Source organism: Panthera tigris, chromosome A2 (assembly GCF_018350195.1).
Source record: "Panthera tigris isolate Pti1 chromosome A2, P.tigris_Pti1_mat1.1, whole genome shotgun sequence".
In the NCBI taxonomy this organism is placed as follows: Eukaryota; Metazoa; Chordata; class Mammalia; order Carnivora; family Felidae; genus Panthera; species Panthera tigris.
Genome location: NC_056661.1, coordinates 111,041,935 through 111,054,823, shown reverse-complemented (window position 1 = coordinate 111,054,823; position 12,889 = coordinate 111,041,935).

Genomic DNA, 12,889 nt, shown 5'->3' with positions numbered 1-12,889 from the left:
ATAATTCTGGATCTCTACTTCTTCTTCAGCCCACTCCCTTCACCATTTTGATTCCAGTAAATTTTGTTGATTATACTTCCCCTAAATCAAGGTGTATCTACTCCATTCCTAGTGACCAAAATTATCCTGGTTCAGGTCATGATCATCAATCATCCTAGTTAATCTGACAACTTCTGAGTTGGTCTCCCTATGCCCATCCTTATTACTCCCCAAACCATTCTACATTAATATTGAATATTTAAAAATGCAATGTCAGCATGCCATCCTTCTTAAAATTCTTTCTACAGCTTTTTTTTTCTTTAAAAAATTTCAATGTTTACTTATTTATTTTTTGAAAGAGAGAGAGTGTGCACATGCGTGTGCACACACAAGTGGGGGAGGAGCAGGGAGAGAGAGGGAGACAGATCTGAAGTAGGCTCCAGACCCAGAGCTGTCAGCACAGGACCCAACACGGGGCTTGCACGCATGAATTGTGAGATCATGACCTGAGCTGAAGTCAGACGCTGAACTGACTGAGCCACCCAGGTGCCCCTTTTCTACATCTTTTCAATTAAAAGATCATACGTGTACAGTCATGTCTATGTCCTGGCATAATTACTAATAGTGTCCTCTCTCATTCTCAAAAGTATCCCAGTTAACATGATAAATTATATGGTTAACGGCTTCTTTGACTTGATCAGCTTCTTTGCCTTCCTCTCAAGGCTCACCTTACACAACTCCCCATCTTGCCATCTATATACTAGCAATGATAAATAAACGTCTTTCACATGTGTATGTGTTTTCTCTCCCGTGCATCCTTTCTTTCTTCTTGTCTTTAGTCAGTTACCTTTTAAAAATAAAAAAAAATGGGGCACTGGGTGGCTCAGTCAGTTAAGGGTCTACTATTGGTTTCAGCTTGGGTCATGATCTCACAGTTGGTGAATTTGAGCTCCACATCGGGCTGTAAGCTGGTAGCGCAGAGCCTGCTTGGGATCCTCTCTCTCCCTCTACCCATCCCTGCTCGCTCTCTCTCTCTCTCTCAAAATAAATAAATAAACTTAAAAAAAGAAAAAAGAAAATAAAAGAAAACATTTTTTCTCATTTATCACGGGGTGGACTCCTATTCATCCTCCATTATTTGAGAAAAAAATGTCACTTATTTTAATTTTCCTGTCACCCTTAGACTGAGTCAGGAGTTCCTGCTACACCTTTCACAACACTTACTACCTTGCTATCATAACACTTGTAACAGTTTACTGTGATTGCTTTTTTGCCCATATTTCTCAGCAAACTATAAAAGACATCAAGGTGAGTCATCTTGTCTGTCATTTTAGCCCCGGTTCTCAGTCACCAACAGTTAACAAATATTCGTAAAAGCCATAAAAATGTAAGTACATCATTGAAAGTCATAAAAGAATTAAAAGAATACCAGTCATAACAATAGATCATCTTTCAAAACTCTTTCTAGTTTATAAGTGATTTTTTTCCTCACTAGTCTAGAGTTATTTAAGTAAAAAGTTAAGTCTATATCCTTTGAAGAAGAAGAGTATTTCTTTAAAGAAAGAGCAACACACACGCTTTGAGCCTGCCAAAAATTTTGCTTCTCTCCTATGGTAACATTCTTATGGCTAAATATCTTCTAAGGTAAATCTGCTTTTGTGGACCTCTAGATCTTGAAAGGCTTAACAAGAATCCTTTCTATTTTCCTTCTCAAAAAAAACCCAGCTACCTGTATTAACAAGCAGGCCTGCTCTGCCTTCTTCATCCTGGCCCTTTTGCTCACAAGTGGCTCTGGGCGTTCTCTCAATTGCTTCCTCTCATCTCATTCTCCTTTCATACTCACCCGTCCCACATTCCGTTTCCACCACCTATCACGGGCTGAAAGTCCTTCGTGGAGATGTGTGCACATGTGCAGTGGCTGGGCTCCTGAGGTATGTGAGGACTCACCAAGTGTGTGGACTAGGGGCTAACTGTGGTCACTGAATAGTTAGGAAGTCTCCTTCATGTTTCGGTGTGATATTCCACCCCCCTACTTCTTTATCTGTGGCTGGGGTGTTAGGTGTTGATGAGATAATTCTTGGAACAAATCCAAGGAGTGTTTTAAAGATTTAATGTATAAGGGTATTGAATAATGATCTCACACTGTGTGTGACCCAAAGTACTTGAATGTGTCATGTTACTGAATTACCCTTAGGTAACCATTACCGTGTCTGGGTGGTCATTGGTAGGGAAGGGTGTCTCTGAGTGTGTGTGTGTGCGGTGAAGGGAGATGAGGTTAAAAAGGGGGGTGGTCTGCTGCATTACTCCCAACACATTTATAATTTTAATTGGTCTATCACTTATATAACTTTATATATCTATGTGGAAGCCTTTTTATTTTATATGTATATATTTCACTGCCCCTCAAACTGCTAGAATTTCTATTAAAAGTCTAATATAGGTTTACTACCTGTGTGGCTTTTAAAACAAAAAGGATTGTAAAATTTCCAATATTTTTCGAGCTTATCCAAATTCCTGCAATGTTCATTTGGAAAGGAATTTCATTAATAATTCATTTTTACTTTGAATTGAGTGTATGGATAAGATGAACTCTTCAGGGGAAAACAACGATGCTGAAAAGTAGGGTTAATATGATTGAAAGGCTTCTATAACAATAACTGAAGATTTCTCCACTTGCTAAATGGTTCTGCAGGTCTGAGGGATTAGGGGAGGTCTGAAGAAAGAATAAAGAATAAAATATTTTTATGGTTTGAAAGTGTATACAGTACAGAATTCTCAAAAAACAGAGACTCAAATTTTATTGACGTGATACTAAAAATCACTGTGTCCAATTTCTTGTCTGTGAAATGTTCCTGAAAAGAAAAATAAACTTGCAAGTCTACCCAATGAAGCATTTATGCCTACTACAGATGGAGAGCTCAAACCCAGGAATCTTGACTCTTGCCTAATACACATTAATCATTCATCAACCTAACACTCTTGCATTGAATGTCTATTTTGACAGACAGGGGTTTAGTATTAAGGAATAGGACATAACACCTTCTGAAAAAGCTCACCTTCTTGAGAGGAGACAAACAGTGCTGCTTCAGTGGGGTATGCTTGATCATAAGCGTATATTCTGAGAATTACACAAGGAGAGAAGAGTACAATAAAACCAGTCTGTGTATTCAGGGAAGGTTTCATACCAGAGGAGACACATGTTTAAGCAAAGACATAAAAGTGTAAACAACATATGGCCTCCCATGGCACACAAGCAACTTGGCATTTCTGTTGCTTACAGTGTGTGTGTGTGTGTGTGTGTGTGTGTGTGTGTGTGTGAAAGACAGAGAGAGAGAGAGAGTGATGAATGGATAGACTGGAGAAAGGAAAAGATAATGGAAGATCTTGAGTGACATGACAAGGGCTAGGGCTTTACTGCGAGCCATTCGTAAGTTCTTGAGCAGAAGAGGAAGACAGAGCAAGCAATTAGGTGAGTCCTTTTCCAACCATTTTTGCTGCACGAGTTTTTTGTTTTGTTTTTAATTTCCAGTAGGCTGCAGACCAATATGTGGTCATACTACACATCACTAGTATTCAAGTTGTGTCACATGCCGCTCACCATAAAGAGTTCAACAACACCTAAATTGTCCACAACCTATTCAATGAGACATATCCAATCATTGCATGCTTAGAACTCTCAAAAACATCCAAATGCTATAATAGCTTCTAAATGCTTAAGTTCAATTTCTATACTTACTTATTACATTCTATCAGCCATTTGAATAACAGTGAGTTAGGCAAACTGTTGCAGTGCACTAGTCCCATGATGAGAAAGGTCTGAAGTAGTATATTAAAGATGTGTAAGACAGAGAAGACCACAGAAAGACTTAAAGGAAAAAATGGGCAGGACATGGAAAAAGAAAAGGCTGACACTAAATATAAAAGCACAACCATATTGCTACTTTTCTGGAACTTTTTCATAAATACACAGATATACATGAGGTCAATTGTCCAACTCTCAGCTTTTTTAAAAAATATGTTTAATCAGTGTGTCTCAGTTCTAAAATATCATGTAATATAATTAGTAAGTTGCTGACTTTGTGGAAGGATTTTGTGCTAAATGGAGATCTGCACTGGAGACGCTTTTGACGGAAATACTTGCTGATGCCTTTCAAGAGACTGATACATCACATATCACAGCCATGGATGAATTCATCTAATACTTCTTGGCCATAAAGAGAGTTCCCTATGTGTATAAAATCTAGGAAATAATTATTTTTTTCCATTGAAAGCTATGCTTTATTTTTGCACAAAAATCCAAAGTGAATTTTCAGAGGAATATTGCTGCATTAAGAGCCAATTTATCACTTAAATAGATAGAGAGGAAGAATTCAACAATGCTTTCACAGCTGAACATTTAATCCCACAGAGAGATGATGGTTCTGATTAGAAAGAGATAAGGATTCAGAATGTATGGGTAGGGAATTTGAATTTCCAAGAAAAAGTGTTTCCTGGAAATGAGAAAACTGCAAACTTTGTGAGAAAAAGAATGTTTTAAGTGCCTTATAATAAAGTATTTCTTAAAATGAGAGAGAGATGACACACTTCCTCCTGGAGTTATCTAGTATAAATGTTACTCACTTGAAAGGCAGATATTGTAATTAGGTTTAAGCAAGCCCAGCAGAAGAAAGAATAGCAAACTGTCAGTAGGACACCTCACAGATGTTCACAGATTACTGCTAGAGTCTGAGCTAGAATCTGAGGGTAGGAATTTTGTCTGCTTTGTTTTCTGATATGTCCTAAGCACTTAGAACAATGTGATATGTGGTATGCACTCAATAAATTTTTGTTGACTGAATTTAACAAAGTCCTACGTCTTGATTTTATCAGCACATATATACTATATCTGCCTCTTTGGGGGTATACTCAATTTCAGCAATTCAAGAGAGACCTATATCAAAGTAAAATGGTCATTTATTAATTTGAAAGAGAAAAATTGTCACATGAACAAGAGTAATCAAGTCTACAACATCCAGATATATTTTTTTGCTGTCAAGATAATACCCAAAGAGAAATTTTAAATTTGAAATGAGAAATATAACTACTGAAAATCTGAATGTTAATGAGTTAATTTTACTGAGAAGATAGGGTGTTGCACTCATCTCAACAGGGTAGAATACCAAAGTTCACTGTCTACAGTTTCCTTCATTTTGCACCACATGTTGGCTTTGTGAATGAGTACAGAAAGCATAAAGTCCATTTGCAAAGACTCTTTTCTCCCCTGGACTTTCTGGCTTGAAGATCTGACATTTGTCTGTCTGACTACCCCTTTTTATTCATAGCCAAAAAAACAAAACAGAACAAAACAAAACCCTCACCTGATGTACCGTCCTTCAATGAAACTCTTCTTTAGATAAGTTTATCCACTAAATTATGCAAAAGCAAAGCCTTGAAGGCCAAATTTTACTCTATTTCTAATTTGATTTTGCATATTATACTCTGATGAGTTATGTGTTGATCTTAAATCTGAACTCTCATAAATACTTATTCCCACTAAGGTTTGGAAGAATACTTCACTAGCAAAAGGAATTTTGAATATGTACATATATAAGCATATTTTAGTCAGTTCTTTGGCACCCATACAAGTTCGTATTGCAGAATCTAATACATAAAACTCTAAGCATTTGACTAACAGAGGCATTTGAAAGTCATATAGAATCAAAAACTTCTGAACAATGGAGGAATCTTTTTAAAAAGTACTCAATATATTTTATCACCTTTTTTTACAAAAAATAAAAATGAAACAGTCCATATTATTAGTCTCAGCATCACTACTCAGCGCAGAGAGTTCAGAGAGGAAAGGCTTTTGTGTGGCATGCGCTCGAGAGACCCATAGTTCTTGCATGTGCGGGCATGTGCAAGGGCAGTTTTAGAACAATACTAATGGTGAAAGCAATATAATTATAAATATTTTGGTTGACATATGTCTTACCCTGACCTACTGTACAAAAAGTAATTGGCTGTTCTGTGATTAATAAAAAAATTAAAATTATGATTCCAACAAAGACTGAGGTGTAGAACACAATCATTGAATTGTGCAAAATGAGGATGATGAAAAAAAAAAAAGATCTAAGGGACCAAGGTAGAAAACTTTCCCTTGGCCAAACCAAACTAAGGGATTAATTATGGCAGTTAGAGAATGGAATAGCCTGTGCTTTTTATAAAATTATATTTACATTTATAGTAATAAACTTTATATGGTTCATTCCATAGTACAGACTTACAGCTATGAAAATTGTAACATCATTCAAAATATTCAGAACTCCTACCCATCAAGAGACCAAGACAAGAAAATTTGGCTAGTACATTTCCTTTCAAGAATTCAAAATAGCAGTTGCAACTGAAATAAATGGTCAGATAAGTTTTCTGTAACTGAATGTAGGGCCTTCTTTACCCCTAATTTCTAGCCCTGGTTGAGCCTGTGTAGACACAAGGTAAAGTAATTACACAGAACGTGCCACGAAAAAGTCCATGCTATATTTCTAAACATCATGCTTCATTTGTAGACAAAGCTTTAAGAGCTTTCAAAGTTTTGTTGATTTAGAAAAATAGGTCATTGTATTTATTTTTTATAAAGATGCCCAGGAGCTGTTGTAACAGACATAGTTTAAAAATTGAAAATGCATAACGAAAGCAGCTATACTGCTGCTTTTTGAAGATGAAGGAAAGGAAAGGGTCATAAACCAAGGAATGCTGATGGCCTCTAGAATCTGGAAAAGACAAGAGGATGGATTCTCTCCTATGGTATCCCAAAGAAATAAAGCCATCCAGTGAAGACCATTTTAGAATTCTGAGCTCCAGAACTATAATACATTTATATTGTTTTATGCCATTAATTTTGCGATGATTTGTTACATCAATAATAAGAAACTAATAGAGCCTGTAAGTTTATTTGAAAATATTTTCAACAGTTTGACATGTGTATTTTATTATACTTCCTGTTTTTCTCAATGAAAAAAATTTTTATGTATTCCAATATATCACATTTTCCCTTTATATCAATGAATTCTAGTGATAGTTGGGAAAGTTTTCTGCATACCTGGAATATAGGGGAATTTTCCCATGATTTAATTTTCTATTGCTTGTATGGGTCTGTTCCTTAAATTTATATTTCTAATCCATATCATATTGACCTTGACATATGAAATAAAGAATAAATCCAATTGTGTCTTTCTCTACAAGGCTGTTCATTTATTCTGGCAGCACTTATTAACAAGTTTACTCTTCTCCCTTAGGATTTGTGTTGCTACCTATAGCATATTCTAAATTTACATATGTAAAACTAAGACACGGATGAAAGACTGAAGGAGATGCAAACAAACAGAAAAATATCTCTTGCTCATGAATGAGAAGAGTTAATATTAAAATGTGCATACTACCCAAAGCAATGTACAGATCTAGCGCAATTCCCCAAATTCCAATGGTGATTTTCACAGAAAGAAAAAAAAAAGCTAAAATTCATGTGTAAACAACTGCAAAAGACCTCAAATAGTCAAAGCAGTCTTGAGAAAGAACAAAAAAGCTGGAGGGATCATATTTCCTGATTTCAAATACATTTCAAAGCTTTGGTATTCAAAACAGTATGGTACTGTCATTAAAAAAAAAAGACAAATACATCACTACAACACAATAGGGAGCCCAAAATTAAACCCATGCATATGCAATCAACTAATTTCTGACAAAGGCACCAATAATACACAATAGGGAAAGGATAGCCTCCTCAACAAATGGTGTTGAGAAAACTGGACATACATGTGAAAGAATGAAACTGGAACCTTATATCATAAAGTCAAATGGACTCAATATGGATTAAAAACTCTTAACTAGGAAACATAGGGAGAAAACTCATCCACATTTGGTATTAGCAATGATCTTTGAGATATGACACCAAAAGTAAAGGCAACAAAAACATAAATAAATACACTGGACCACATCAAACTAAAAAGCTTCTATACAGCAAAGGAGTTAATCATCAAAGTGAAAAGACAACCTACGGATTATTTGCAAACCATATATCTAATAAAGGGTTAATCTCCAAAATATCTAAGGAACTCATATGATGCAATAGCAAACAAACAAACAAATCAGATAACCTGATTTAAAAATGGTAAAGAAGCTGAATAGACATTTTTCCAAAGAAGACATACAAATGGCCAACAGATATATGAAAAAGTGTTCAAGTTCACTACTCGTCAGGGGAATGGAAACCAAAACCACAATAAGCTAGCTCTTCACCTCTTAGGATGATTATTATCAAAAGGCAAGAGATTACAAGTGTTGGTGAGAGTGGGGATAAAAGGAATCCCTTGTTGGGAACACCACTGGTGGGAATGTGCAGGCACTATGGAAAACAGTATGGCAGCTACCAAAAAAAACAACAAATAGAATCACCCTATGAAGCAGGAATCCCACTTGGGGGTATATACCCAAAGGAAATTAAATCACTGACCTGCAGAGATATCTGTAGTCCCATATTCATTACATCATTATTCACCTAAGTGCTGAAAACAACCATGTGTTCATGAAGATGTGAATGGATAAATTATTTACATGCCTTTTCTTCATATTTGGAGATGATCATATAATTGATTATATTGATGGATTTCCTAATACTGAGCCACCTGTTAACTTCTAAAATAAATTCTATTTGGTCATGACATACTACTTTTTGAAATGCTGTTAAACTTTATTACCATTTAAGACTCTTTGCATTGATATGCATAAGCAACATTGGCATATTGTTTTCATTTTTTTCATTATCAGGTTTGATTGATATGATATTTGCTTCATGAAATTAATTTGAAAGCATTTCTTCTCTTCCTGTGCTCTGAAATTGTTTAGTAGCATTGAGAGTATCTGAAGGCTTAAAGTTTTGTATAATTCTCCAGGGAAACCACATGGGTCTGGTATTTTCATTGTGTGGACTGTTTAAATATGTTCTCTATTTCTTCCATTTCATTGATGTATTTTAGAATGGCTAACTCTACAGGGGTTGATTTTGATATATCTGAAAAATGTCAATTTATCTGGATTTTCAAATAGAGTTACACAAAGAGGTCTCTTAATATTTATTTAACTCTCTTTTAAAAAAATATTTCAGTGGAGTTGACACACAATGTTATATTAGTTTCAGGTACACAACATGTGATTCCATTTCTCTATACATTACCCTATGTTCACCACAAGTGTAGCTACCGTTTATCACCATGTAATGCTGTTACAGTATCATTTACTATATTCTTTACGTTGTGCCTTTTATACCCATGATTTATTCATTCCATAAATGGAAGCCTGAATCTTCTTCTCCCCTTCACCCATTTTGTCCATTCCCCAACCCCCTTCCCTCCAGCAATCATCAGTTTATTCTCTGTATTTATAGGTCTCATTCTGCTTTTTGTTTATTCATCTGTTTTGCTTTTTAGATTACACAAGAGTGAAGTCATATAGTATTTGCCTTTCTCAGTTTGAATCATTTCACTTGGCATAATACCCTGTAGATCCACCCATAGAATCACAAGTGGCAAGATCTCAAGCTTTTTAATGGATGCATAATATTTCATTGTTTGCATGTATGTGTGAGATATTACCTTATACCTGTCAGAATGGCTAAAATCAATAAGACAAGAAATAACAATTGTTAGAAATAATGTGCAGGGAAAGGAACCTTTGTGTACTGTTGTTGGGAATGTAAATTGGCATAGTCACTGTGGAAAACAGTATGGAGGTTCTTCAAAAACTAAAAACCGAAATATTATATAATCCAATAATTCCATTACTGGATGTTTACCACTGCCCCCCCCCCAAAAAAAAAAACCTAAAACACTAATCTGAATAGATAGATGTACATCTATGTTTATTGCAGGTTTATTTACAAAAGCCAAAATATGGAAGCAACCTAAGTGTCCTTCAATAGACCAATGGATAAGGAAGATACGGTATGAATTAACTCTCTTTTGATAATTATGTCTCTTTTGTGATTGCTAATTTTTTGTATTTGGGTTTTTTTCCCTCTTAGTTTGTGAATGGTTTTTATATTTTGTTGTTTTTCTGTTTTTTATTCATTTTCTAACTTGCTAACTTCTGTTTTTACCTTTATTACATATTTGCACTTTCTTTTGGTTCAGTTATTATTTTTCTAGATATTGAAGTAGGAGTTTAATTATTCATTTTCTTTCATCATTTTTATTGACATAGTTATCTCAAATAATAATTTTTCACTGATAATTATTTTAGCTATATTTCCCAAATTCTAATGTCATATTTTCATCACTTGTTTTTCAAATATTGACTTAGAAATCCTTTAAGAATTGACAATGTGTTTTTCTTTCCATATCCAGGTGAAGCAAGTTAAAATCCTCTATTAATAATTTGTAGATTTATTGTTTTATAGTCAGAACACATTTGTGTTATTTCTATTATTTTCAAATTTGTTGAGGTTTTAGTGAGAATAGGATATATTCTCTATTAACAGGTTCAGTATTTATTTTTATCTATAGAATCATCTTACTGATTTTGTTGCTTAGGTCTTCAATACCTTTTTTTGGTCCACTTTATCTGCTTTTGAGGGGCGCCTGGGTGGCTCAGTCGATTAAGTGTCTGACTTCGGCTCAGGTCATGATCTCACAGTTCATGGGCCCGAACCCCATGTTGGGCTGTGTGCTGACAGCTTGGAGCCTGGAGCCTGCTTCAGATTCTGTGTCTCCCTCTTTCTCTTCCCCTCCCCCACTCACACTCTATCTCTTTCTCTTTCTGTCAAAAAAAAAATTTTTTTTTAAATCTGCCTTTGAAAGAGTGATTTATTAAAAATCTTCCTTTATTAGTGTATTTGTGTGTTTTTCAGTATATCTTCTTTTGTTTCTGCTTAACGAGATTTGCTAGGATATTGTTAGATAAATATTTCTATTTTCTCTTCATTTTGAACTGAAGCCTAGGCATTAAAAATGTTCTTCTTTGGGTGCTCCTGGGTGGCTTAGTTGGTTAAGCGTCCAACTTTAGCTCAGGTCATTATCTCACAGTTCATGGGTTTAAGCCCCACATGGGGCTCTCTGTGCTGACAGCTCAAAGCCTGGAGCCTGCTTTGGATTCTGTGTCTCCCTCTTTCTCTCTCCCTCCCCCACTCGTGCTCTGTCTCCCTGTCTCAAAAATAAACATTTAAAAAATTTTTTAATGTCCTTGTTTGTGCCTTTTCATTTCTTTGTACTGAATTCTATACAGTTATCAATTTAGTGAGCTCTACCTCAATTCACATACATATGCCTAATACATTATTGTTCTCTATTTTAAGTCTATCTAATCTCTGGTTTATGTGTGTCTTTCATATAAGCATAGTATTAAATGCTGATTTTTGGACAACCAAGAGTCTTAATATTTTTTTAACGTTTATTTATTTTTGAGACAGAGAGAGACAGAGCATGAATGGGGAGGGTCAGAGAGAGAGGGAGACACAGAATCTGAAACAGGCTCCAAGCTCTGAGCTGTCAGCACAGAGACCAAGGCAGGGCTCGAACCCACCGACCGCAAGATCATGACCTGAGCTGAAGTTGGACACTTAACCGACTGAGCCACCCAGGAGCCCCAAGAGTCTTAATCTTTTAATAGATGTGTTAATCCAAATGCATTTATTGATGTAATTGATACTGTCACGTTCTATGTTATATTTGAATGTATATTTCTTGATACATAGATTCTTTCATTGTATAGGCTGTTTTGTTTACTTTTTTCCTTCTCATTTTCTTGCTCCTCTTACTCATCATCCTCTGTCTTCTTCTCTTTTTGCTCCCCTTCCCTTCTTCCTCTCCTTTCTAACATTGTTCTCCACAAATCAGAATAGAAGACTCTTCATGAGTTTAAGTCACAAAATAAAATTTGTAACGAGAAAAGGCCAATACTCCAAGGATGTGGAAAAAAGAGACCCTTAGACACTGCTGGTGGGAATGCAAACTGGTGCAGCCACTGTAGAAAATAGTATAGAGGTTCCTCAAAAGTTAAAGGTAGAACTACCCTATATTCCAGTAATTGCACTACTGGGTATTTACCCCAAAATACAAAAACATGAATTCAAAGGGATACACACACCCCTATGTTTATTGCAGCATTATTCACAACAGCCAAGAATTGGAAGCTGCCCAAATGTCCATTGACTGATGAATGGATAAAGAAGATGTGGTGTATATACACAATGTAAAATTATTCAGCCTTAAAAAGTAATGACATCTTTCAATTTGCAACAACATAGATGGAGCTAGGGTGTATAAGCAAAATAAGTCAAAGAAAGACAAATACAATTTCACTTATATGTGGAACTTAAAAATAAAATAAATGAACAAAGGGAGGATAAAAGAGAGAGAGAGACAAACCAAGAAACAGACTCTTAACAATAGAGAACAAACTGATGGTTACCAGAGGGGAGCTGGGTGGGGGATGCATGAAATACGTGATGGGAAATAAAGAGTACACTTATCATAATGAGCACTGAGTAATGTATAGAACTGTTGAATCACCATATTGTACACCTGAAATTAATATAACACTGTATGTTAAGTATACTGAAATAAAAACTTTAAAAAATAATAAAAGAAAAAAAAAGAAAAAGCCAACACTATGTGCGCTAATAGAGCATAACTACAGGTGGCTGCAAAGACCACCAGATACGTCTGCTTCTACCTTGGTAATCGAAATCCTGCTGTTGAGTAAGATTGTGTCCCTTGCTGTTGGCACTAATCTTGGACCTGTTCAATTAAAGGATTGTTTATTTAATTCCCTGAGCATACACCTGCAGTATCATGAAGGCACCACACTCATAACTTAGCAAGTGTGATTGATATGTGGCTCACCTTTCAGAGCCCAGTTAAAGCATTCCAAATTACCAGTC